Raw genomic sequence first — 11,730 nt, forward strand, 5'->3', positions numbered from 1 at the left:
CTGGTCTGTAAGACTAGCCAGTGTGTCTGTTTTACTTTTCTTTTACTTTTCAGGCAAGCTTTATTTATTAAAATACAAATGAGATATCAATACAGAATGGCAACAAATTTGAAAACTCAGAAACTTAATAAATGCTATCAAGGATTGGTGGGTATGCAAATTAGTGTCATTACCATAGACAATAGTATAGTGAGTGCATCCTCTGAATCCTAAAAATAAAAGTGCTGTAAAATCCAACTTCTCCATTAAGTACTAGACATAAATCCAAAGGCAGCATATGACAGAGGTGCTTGTTTATTGTGATATTATTCATAGTGACTAAGACAAAGAATTAGTCTGAGCACCTACTGATGAATGAACATGAAAAGAAATATGATTAGGTACGTAACTATTTTTCAGACAAAGAGAATGTAATCCTGTTATGTCCAGCAAAAAATATGTAACTGGATGATGTCATAGTAAGCAAAATAAGAGTGGCTCCAAAAGAGAAATATTATCCTTTTTTTCTCTTTTATATGAGGAACTTAAAAGGCCAACAAAATTAAAACTATTAGAAAATAGGAAAAGGGCCAGCATCAAGTGGGAGCAAAGGAAGTTAAGTTAATAGGGACAGTGTAAATATGACCAAAATATATGTATGTATAGATGAGCAAGTGCTACCACATCATAACGAAATACAGTAGTTTGCACAACTGATATATTCTGATTTTACTTTAAATAAAAATAAGATAATTACTGCAAAAGAAGATGAAAACAACCAAAGGAAAAAAAATCAATGGTTCTCCAAATCAACTACAGAACCAATTTTTTTAAGAAGGCACAAATGTCAGTCCCAAGAAGGAATGTTGACACATTTCTTTATCTTATTTAGAGTTTAAGTGCTAAAGACCACCATTCCCTCAATTATTCACTAGCTCACTAATCATCTTATTCATTTAAGAAATAAATAAGTTCTAAGAATACTTCTAAATATTTAGAAATAAAATAGTGAACCAATCCAACAAAATTCCTTACAGTATAGCTTATTCATCACTGAGAAGAAACGTAGTTTTAATAAGAAGTATATAGTGTCAGGTGATTAAGTGCTAGGAAACAAGAGTAAGCAATAAGAGAATAATAATAGCAAACATATATTGAATAAATGGATGATATTGGATGAACATCACATTATCGAAATAGTGAAAGAATTTCATGACACAGCTATAACCCCACTACACAGGAATTGAGGTGGGAGGGTCAGAAGTTTAAGGTCATTCCTGCCTACATGTTCCAAGCTAGCCTGGACAACAAGAGACCCTGTCCCAAAAGTAATCAATAAAAACTAACAGATAAAAAGAACATGTAGAAATATATGTCTATATTCATTATTTGTGGGGACATTTACTAGTACAACCTTTGTGAAGGAAACTTACCAAAATGTAAAATTTGTACATATTTAATTTACAAAATCTAAAGTATTTACAAACACATTTGTGTATAATGCAGACATAGGTATATAAAAGACTATTTTTATATCAAAATAGAGAAACAAACCCCAAAACAACTTTAATGTTTCCTGATAGGCAACTTATTAAATATAATATGAATATTCAAAGAAAGGGAAGACTATATACATCTGACAGAGAAAATGAAATGCATGTGTGATGTTGATCCGGAAATTTTCCAAGATACAAAACACATGAAAGAGCAAGTATTATTTTTAAAAAATAAAAAACATGGACATATGTTTTTACACATCTACAACAGCTCTGAAATGAATCTCAGCTTAATTCCAAGAAGCAGGGCAAAAGGCTCAAGTTATACGGTCAGTTTTCACTGTCCAATTCTAAAATTTCACTACCTACATTTTAATTTCAGAGAAGTAGAAAGCACTGATGCAAACAGCGTTCATTCTACACAGATGCGAAGCCCCTTCGTGCATTAGCTTGATGATCAAAATAAATATTGACCATGTCCTGTGAGAATGGACAGTGCAAACATATTATGCCAACAAATTCTCGATGGGTTCCAAATTAAATCTGACGGATGACTAAAGCAAACCCATTAGAAGCATAATGAGCAAACCACGGCTTCGGATCCTTATTTAAAGAAAAAATACACATGCTAACCAGTGTCGTTGTTCAACGATAGAAGTATTTAGGACGTGACACTAATATAGAATCTGTGACCTGGTTATATTTGAGAAGTAACTTTCACATAATATGTTTAGGTATCAATTTTTGATATGCATAATAATCAAAAGTATTAAAAAGTAGAGCCAGGTGTACTGGTCCATACCTGTAATTTCAATACTTGGGAACCAGAGACAGGAGGATCAGAAAATCAAGATAATCTTTTTAGTTTTCCTATTACCTCTTTCTCTCTCTCTCTCTCTCTCTCTCTCTCTCTCTCTCTCTCTCTCTCTCTCTCTCTCTCTCTCTCTCATTGTTCCTTTAATGAACTCAAATAGGAGCTGCTATGATTCTTACAAGTGTTCTGTTTTCGCCAGACAGCCATCGTAGGGCTGCACTCGTGTAGCATTGCCCCAATAACCAATTTTTACTCCAGTATACAGCTGTTGCACTACTGAGAAAGCAATTTTTTGAAAATGACAGCATTTTGGTGTATACTAGAATGTCCATGGATTGAGAAAACCATTGCTCTAAAGTTGTTTTGACATAAAGCATTATTTTCTCAGAGCTGTACCATAAGCTGGTTAATAATGAGGAATCTGAGTGATTTGGAATCAAATAAAGCTGACATGCATCTCCAGCAACACAGCACTATAATGGCTTGTTTCATTGCAGGTGGCAATAAAGCCTAGATGGCAATATATAAACTAATTCCCAGCTTGATTCCATCCAATTTTTGATAAAGCTATGCAAATGCTGTGTGTATTGTCCTTACTTATTCAGCAGAATGTACAAGGAGAAATTACTTGTTTTTTAAAAGTATGATAGGCAGAAGATTATCTAATCATTTGAATATTCCCATAAAGACTTCGATAAGAAAGGTAAGGCATATGTTGGAATTTTAATATCCTGTGACTGAGACTCATTTAAAGATAATCTTCACATGAAAATTTTACCCAGACTGATCAATCAAATGATACAAATACACATAAATTACACTATAAGTGTGTGGAGAATTATGATTGCCACAGAGTGAAATATTCCACCTTGATAAAAGTAGTATTATGTATTCAATACAGAATATTTTATGAAACCTGAAAGATAAAATAAACTTGCATGTGTTAAGAAATCTGCCATGCAATGTGGCCATATTATGAAAACCAGGGGTTGATTTTCCTTATGATTCTCTATGTTTCCACCTATACAGTAATTTACTCTGATATGTAGATGATTCCTCTATGTGTATTTTTGCAGCTTTCAGATTTAACATTTACTATAGCAATCTTATACAAATTCCTCATTGATCACTAGGTACTATTCAAAGATAGGATGGCATTCTGGTGTGTTCTTTTAGACTGCTGACATCTCAAGCAGGATTTAAACACATATGACCAAGGAGGAGATAGATTTATGATGAAAATTCAGAGTCAAATTTCAAGCAATCTTTTATTTTATAGTGGGATTCCAGCCTATTATTCAAGTTCAAGCTATGGCAATTTGTCCCTTTCTAACAAGAGTTTGCCAGGATTTAGGGCTGTTGAAAGATGTTAGAAAATTAACTTGTAATTCAGAATTTTAAGTGTTAATTAGAAAGCAAGATATTCATCTGAATAACTTAAAAGATTTCTATGTGAAGTTTAGGCTTTAACATCATAACTTGTTAAAACAACATAGAAAGACAGATTCTAAGATGACTGAGAGTTTCCAATGGACCCAAATGCGCTGAATCAGACAGATACCAGCTCTGGTTGGCCACAGAATATATTTCTACATCAAATAGTGGGAAAGTGCTTATAGACTCTCTGCTGGCTAGGGCTGAGTCTGGAGCAAAGTCTGGCACACAGCGCTGCTGTCAGAAGCTGGTTAAGATCAAAAGTCAAATGATGATTCAAATGTGTTATAATTTTTTACAGTCCAAAATTTATGGTCTAGAAATTAAACTCAGGCAACACGTGATTTCAACCTATCTTCTGAAAACTGCCTTATATGAATCCATTTCTACCACTTTATAAATTAGTCTGGTAAATTTTGAGGCAAGTCTTTTTATGCCTTATTATTTTATGTGATTATTTTCTCCAATATTGATCAGAGTATTAAATATCCTTCATCACCTCTCCATCTAATAAAAATGTGTTTAGATTAAATGACATAATTGAACACCCTGCTATAAATTATCATCCTGTTTTCATAGAACATTTATTACTTACTTAGTTTTTAGCTATATTCCTTTCTTTGTAATCAAGAATACACCAATTCATGCTAAATTCAATTTTAGAAATATCATACTTTTGTCCTCTTAAGTATTTGAAGAAATTTTCCATAATTATAATTCACTTACTTATATAGGCTCTACATTTAAAATATTTCAAAATATATAACTTTGTTAAGTAACAGTTTTCAGCTTTACAACAAACTAGTCCTACATTAATTCACAGATACAGAAGCAATGAATTTCTTCTTACCCTCATAATCTTGGAATACATTTTAGCTTTCATAACATACAGCCCATAAACAACAAAAAAAAATGTTGAATTCCTTTTCTTAGGAACTGAAATAAGCCCTGCTAAGATTTTTAATTTATTTAGATGCCAGATTAAAGTATTAATTAGAATACTAATTACAAGAGATATTAACTTATCCGGTCTCTGCCTTTTTTCTGCTCTTACTGCTTTAATTACTGTTTTATTGACAAATATTGGGGAGGACTTGTAAATTGGGAAGTAGTGGATATACTAGGGTCAGTTTATGATAGATGCCATGTCAGAGTAAATTATGATTCACAGAAACAGTTTCTTCAAAATCCTTCATTGCACATTAAACAAGCCTTCCTTGTGTTTGGGGGTGCTCTGTTGAAAACTAAGACTATCGTCTAACGCTTCAGACGGTATTATCAGTTCCCAAGGGTGACTTGCAGGCATACTGTCAAAGGTGGTGCGTTACGGGGAGCAAGCTTGCATTTCTCACCAGTGTTGGTCATGTTTTCTGAATTCTGATTTTCCTTCACATATATTTTTCTCTCAGTGGGGAACAGATCTTCCTGGGCCTTTAAAAATGATTTAATTCTTAATGCTGAAATCTCAGAAGTCGTGAGATTTCAACACAAACCATAGTGCACGAGTCAAGGCTAGAAGTACTGCCGTGAGCAATCTGAATTCCAAAGAGAGATTCCCTGGTGAAGAGGATACAGCAAAATGAGAATCATTGTAAATGACAAGGTGGTGGCATCCCCTCTTGATATCCATTTCTCTCTTTCATGAGCGGGTGTTCCCTAGAGAAACAAGCACATTTTTGGCAAGCTAAGCAGTGAGAGCATTGCAATTTTACAGGAGATAATAAATCTAGACTTATGTTATTGTTATCCAGATTTAACAACCCAGACAGGAGTGGAGATTGTCTTTGTTCCCTTGGAACCCTATTTAAATGACAACTTATAAAGACATTCAGGGCATGCATATTCCAAGAGGTCATAAATACTACCTGAGTGGCAACACCCTAACCCATGGAAAGAATTTTTTGGTCCCGTGGAGATCAAAACCCATTTGAACATCTTTACTACAAAGCACACAAACTACACCTTCAAAAAACTTCACTATAAGTCCTCATAAATACAAGAGAAGAAATATAGATGTTTCATGAGCAATGCGAACAGAAAGTTTTATCTATAAGAATGAATGTATTCCTCACTCATGGTAGAAAGGGTTCTCATTTTTCAGAGATCAAAATTTTCCACAACTTTTTTTTTATTGAAAAAATTTCTGCCTCCTCCCCGCCTCCCATTTCCCTCCCCCTTCCCCCTCTCCTCTACCCCTTCTCCTACTCCTCTCCCCTCCCCCCACTCCTTTCCCCCTCCCTCTCCAGTTCCACAAGTTTTTTTTTTAACCTGAAAGATTTAAATTTATTTCATAAAAAGTGTTTCTGAGAGAGGATCACCATTACGTACCATGGAACACAAAGACTGTGTTTACCAGTGCACAGGGCTGGTTGATACTTAAGTCTGTACTCAGTGATAAACCAATGGTTTTCCATGTTATTGACTTTGCTTATTGTTCTACAGAAGTTAAGCAAGCACAAGAAAGTTACACAGACTTAGTCTTCTTGATATTTGTTTGAAATTTTTTTCTCTTATCCTTTTGTAAATTCAATCTTTTATAATTCTTTAAGAATTTCATACAAAAAAAACAATTTCATATGTATATTTCCACCATATTCTTTCCTGTCCCCTAAATCCTTCTTCCTTGCCCACCCAATTTCATAAATTATTTTCCTCTGAAAGAAGGAAAGGAAGAAAAGAAGGAAGGGAGGATGGAAGGAAGCCACTATAAAATATGGAGTTCCATTTGTATTTGCCAGCTATTCAGGAGCATGGAGTCTGCCCTGGAATGTGGTTTTTCTATTCAGTGTCATTCCATTGAAGAAAACTGATTTTCACTCAGTGACTATCACTTAGAAAAAGCTTCTTGGCTAGGCATGGGACCCTGTGACCACTTTTCTTTCTCCATGTTGGCATTTTGTCTGACTAAAGCTTGTACAGGGCTCGCGCATGCAGTGACAGTATCTGTGAGTTCATATGCTCATCAGCTCTATGGCGTCTGTAAAAATGCTGTGTTCTTAAGATTGTCCACCACCTCTGATCCTTATAATTTTTCTGTTCTGTCTTTCCAATGATCCCTAAGTCTTGAGGGCAGGGGTCTGATAAAGACATCCCATTCATGGATGAGTACTCCAAAAGCTCTTAACTCTGCACACTGGCCAGTCTGGGGACACTGTGACAATTGCTATTTACTGCAAGGAGAAATTTATCTGATGAGAGTTGAGTAATGCATCGATATCCTAAAACTTTTTAATCTTCCCAAAGTCAACTACTTTTTCTGTTTTGAACTATGCACTATAACATGATTTTGATCTTTAAGAATAATGTTAAAAATAGGATACCAAAAGGCCAGCACAGTTTCAATGAAATACAAGTATTACAGAGCATATAAAAGAAGCAGGATCACATTTTCAAGTTATGTTCAAGCAGGAAGAAATGAAATTGGAGAATGGCAATCAAAAGGTGCATCAATTGAGTTTCTAAGATATAAGAAATTATATGGTGAAGTGAAAGAAGGTTGACAATAGAATGAGGGAGGACATTTCAAAAGTGACAGCCCTAAACCAACAAGAGAACATGTGCTGTGCTGGCTAAGTGGAAAGTTGGTCCCCAGGTAGGTTCAGAAATATAACTTATCTGCAGAGCATGAGGAAGAAAGGAGTGTAGGGTGAGCACAAAGGTAGATATTGGTGTGATAAACTATGGATACATTTCATGCTGATCCCCAAGCTTTCAAGAATGGGTATAAATATCACCAGATGAAAGTGAGAGTGAGGGGAAAGGAAGGTTGAGAAACCAAGGAAGAAAAAAATAAAGGGATGAGAGAAATTATCTAAGGTTTCTGACAGTGATGTCTGGCCTATGTGTCTGTGTTAACTATACCTGAACATGAGGGCAACAAAGAACTCACTCCTAATACCTACAAAATGTATGCCATGAGTGTGGAGGCCAGAACATCACCTTGGATGACGTTAGCAGGGCAGAAAGGAATAATTGTGAGAGCTCCGTGTATCACTATTTATTTAATCCTCGCAAGGCCTGATATTCTGACCAAGCTCGTGACGACGGACAGAGCAGTAAAAGGTAAAAACAAAGACCCAGTGCTATATGGTAAATAGCAGAGAGAACCAGGATTCTTATGCGAACACTTAGACTGGAAACATTCAGTCATTAATGTAAAGGGGCACAGCAATGAAAAAGACTTATTTCACATGGTCCGACACACACCATTTTGGGATCATTGGAGACTGAAGGTGTTACGGATAGTAAGAGAAAGGAAAAGAGGCAGAAGAAACACTTCACTGATTCTGAAGTGTTTCAACCACCAATGATGAAGCTATGCACAACTCAGACAACCACAGAGATGCATAAAGGGGGTCAACCTGTGAAGAAAAGTCTCGAGGTTTCTGAATACTCAATCGCTAAAACAAGCCAGCAAACTTGAAGCAATCTTTGACAGTATTTTCAAAAGTGATCATTCAAACACTGTAGAGAACATAAATGAGCAAGGCATGCCTTGGGGTACATGACTACTATCATTGGAGGTGGTTTTGACAGACATAAGGTTAAAATAAATAAAAATGTCTTAAATTTTTAATCAAATAAGTCTCTAAATTTAATATAGGGTTTACATTAGTTTCAGCAGAATGAATTTCATTTTAATGTTATTTTAGCATGTAACCTTTTATTCATCCTTTTAACATACCAGATATGCCCTTAAATATAAATTCTGCATCTCATCCTGGAAATGTAATATGGCATTCATAGAATCGTAATTTCCTGCAAAAGAGTACAGAAACATCTCTTTTTATCACCCTCAAAATGTTACTCAGGACATAAGGAGATGGCAGTTTTATTTTCCCTATGCCTTCCTTTTTTCTTATTCAATCTTCTCTCATATAATAAATCCCAACCACATACTCACCTTCCTTCTCTCCTTCCAGTTCCCTCCCCAGATCGACCACCCCTCTGTTTCCCTTCAGAAAAATAAAAAGCAGGCATCCAGGGATACGAACCAAATACAGCATAGCAAGATGCAAGAAGATTAAGCAAAAGCCCTCATATCAAGGCTGGGTAAGGCAACCCAATAAGGGCCAAAAGAGTAAAGACACCCCACTCCCAATCTTAGGAGTCACACAAGAACACCAAGCTATCAGAGAAACCAGTTGGTTGCTGTCATTGAGAGCTTTGCCTTTTGTGTATTATTATATTAGGGTTTTTTTTTTTTGATTTTGTGTATACTGACTTTGCAAAAGTTGTCTGCTTTGTCTCCTTGACTTTCTGATGAGACATGTTGAATATTAATAAAATCTTGACAGTAGATAAACCCCAAAAAAAAGAACACCAAGCTAAACAACCACAGCATGTTTGCCGAGGACCTAGCATAGACCCATAAAGGCTCCATGCTTGCCCCTTCAGTCTCTGTGAACCTCTATAAGCTCTCTCAGTTGATTCTTTGAGCCATGTTCTCCTGGTGTCCTCAACCCTCATGGCTCCTATAATCCTTCCTCCCCCTCTTCTGCACAGTTCCCTGAGTTCCACCTAATGTTTAGCTGTGGGTCTCTGCATCTGCTCCCATCAGCTGCTGGAGGAAGCCTCTCTGACAGCTACTGGGCTAGGCAGTTTCTAATGACAAGAAACCTGTGGGTTGTCTAATTTCTCTTCCTCTTAGACTCCAAGACAGAAAAGAGAAGGTTATTAGTGATTGTGGTATCTTGAGGATGTCTGCAAATCAAAATTGCAACCTAAATGACCTATATTTAGAATAGCAGTTCTCAACCTTCCTTATGCTGTGACCCTTTAATACAGTTTATACTGTGGTGACCCCCAACCACAATATTATTTTTGTTGCTTTTTCATAACTGCAATTTTCTACTGTTATGAATCATAATGTAAATATCTGATATGCAGGATATCTGATATACCATACCATGCACCCAGGACTAGAGAGAAATCTTATAGAGGAGAATGTTTGAAATTGTTCATTTTCATTGTAAACAGATAAAAAGACAAGAAACAATTAGGAAATACCAAACACATGTCAGTACCATGAACACATTTTTCAGAACGAGCCTGATTGTAACAGGAAGAAGATGTTAACTAAATCAAAAGTTTACATGTAATAATAAAAACCCAGAGACAGATACTGGGATTCAACATAGAGATCAGAAAAACGAAGCAGCCAAGCCACTAGAGAGCTCTTATTTCTTTGAAATCTTCAGACTGAAAGAGAAGCAAGTTCCTGTCTCATTCTACTTTATAATCCTCTCTACTGCTGGGATTAAAGGTCTCCACCACCACCACCCAGCATTTATGTCTAACTAGCGTGGCTGCTGGGATTAAAGGTGTGTGCCACCACTGCCTGGCCTGTATGGCTAACTAGTGTAGCTGCTTTGTACTGACCTTCAGGCAAGATTTATTTATTAAAATACAAATGAATTATCACTACTTTTATGCATTTAAGTTAATGAGCAAATTGCTGAGCTACTAGCAGTGACTTCTAGAAGTAAACAGTATGCCTGCACAATTTTCTTAATTTTTTAAATTGATAGCTCAATAATTTTACACAATAAATTTTAGTCATTTTCATCCCCAGTTCTCTTTTCTCCTCTCTCTCTCCCAATGCTGATGAAACCCTGAATGTTTGCCTTGTTTTTCTGTTTAGAGACTTTTTTCTAAGCATGAGGAGGCTAGTTAGTTATCTACTGGCACAAGCTTAACTTATCAGCTTCTATACTAATGAGGAAAATGACATCCCTCCTCCAACAACCTTTAGCTGAAAATACAAAGGGAAAAGGTAGGCCTCATGGCCCCTAACCTATCCACGATGCAACATAATATTTGCTTCTATGCAGATAATCACTGCTGTAGTGAGTTCATGAGCCCAACAGCTATGTCAAGTCAAGAAGACATCATTTCGTTGCATGTTTTTCTGGTTTCTGGCTCTTCATTCCTCCAAGCTCTCTTCAGCAACACTCTATTAGCCTTGGAGGTGTTAGATAAGTTGTCCCATTTAAGTCTTAACACTCCATCATCATTTATTTCCAACATGGTTTCTGGCTTTTTGTTCCTACCAACCTTCTTCAGCAATGCTCCATTGGCCTTGGAGGTGTAAGACAAGATGTCCCATTTAGGTCTGCACACTCCTCCATCACTTATTTTCAATACTTTTAATCTGATGAAAGCTTGGTATAGTGCTAATCTATGCATATAAACATGAATATTTAGAAGACATTGGTATCTAACAATTCAACTGAACAATAGTGCAGAGAGGGAGAACCCAAGTAGCCCCGCCAGAGATAGATGCCAGAACTTTACCTGGTAAACTATAGTCTCGTGCAATACACTGATTGATGTAGATGGATTAATTTAAGATATGAGTTAGCCAGAAATACACTTAAGATATTGGTCAAACAGTATTGCAAATAATATGGTTTCTGTGTGATTCTTTCAGGGGTAAGCAGTGGGGAACTAACTAGCAGCCTCCTACAACAAATTGACACCAACATGGCCAACTAAAATCCACTTAAAACCTGAGAGAGTTTGGGAAGGAATTCTAGGGGGGAAAAGGAGTTAAGCACGGCTTAACAGTGTAGCTCCTTTAAAGGAGGTTCTCCTGATGCAGCTATAGAAAAAAAAAAAAAAGCCACTCAGTTTGGTGGCTTTCTGGGCCATGCTGCCAGCATGAACTCTGACTCTTTCTGGAGGTCTGGCTATGGAGCATTTAAATAGGGTTTGCGAGCAGAGTGCTACAACTTGCTTAATGGCAACAAGACCTGCTGCGACCCAACCCTGGATCTCGGGCAGAAAGAATGGCTCTCAGAGGCAATGGATGCACCTCCTCCCACATGCTGGACTGGGTGAAGCCAAAAGGCAATGAAGCCTTAGTCATAGTAATGCCACTTAGCTTTTTAAGAAGCACTTCTGATCAGAAAAGAATTATAGATATGCATAAAAACAAATTCAGATGAAAAGACTTCTAAACGGGTCACAGTGTTGCATAAATGTACATAGGCTTGGGGAAAAAAA

The sequence above is a fragment of the Alexandromys fortis genome, unplaced genomic scaffold (assembly GCF_014885135.2).
Source record: "Alexandromys fortis isolate MF-2015 unplaced genomic scaffold, M_Fortis_MF-2015_v1.1 scaffold_254, whole genome shotgun sequence".
NCBI classification, from domain to species: Eukaryota; Metazoa; Chordata; class Mammalia; order Rodentia; family Cricetidae; genus Alexandromys; species Alexandromys fortis.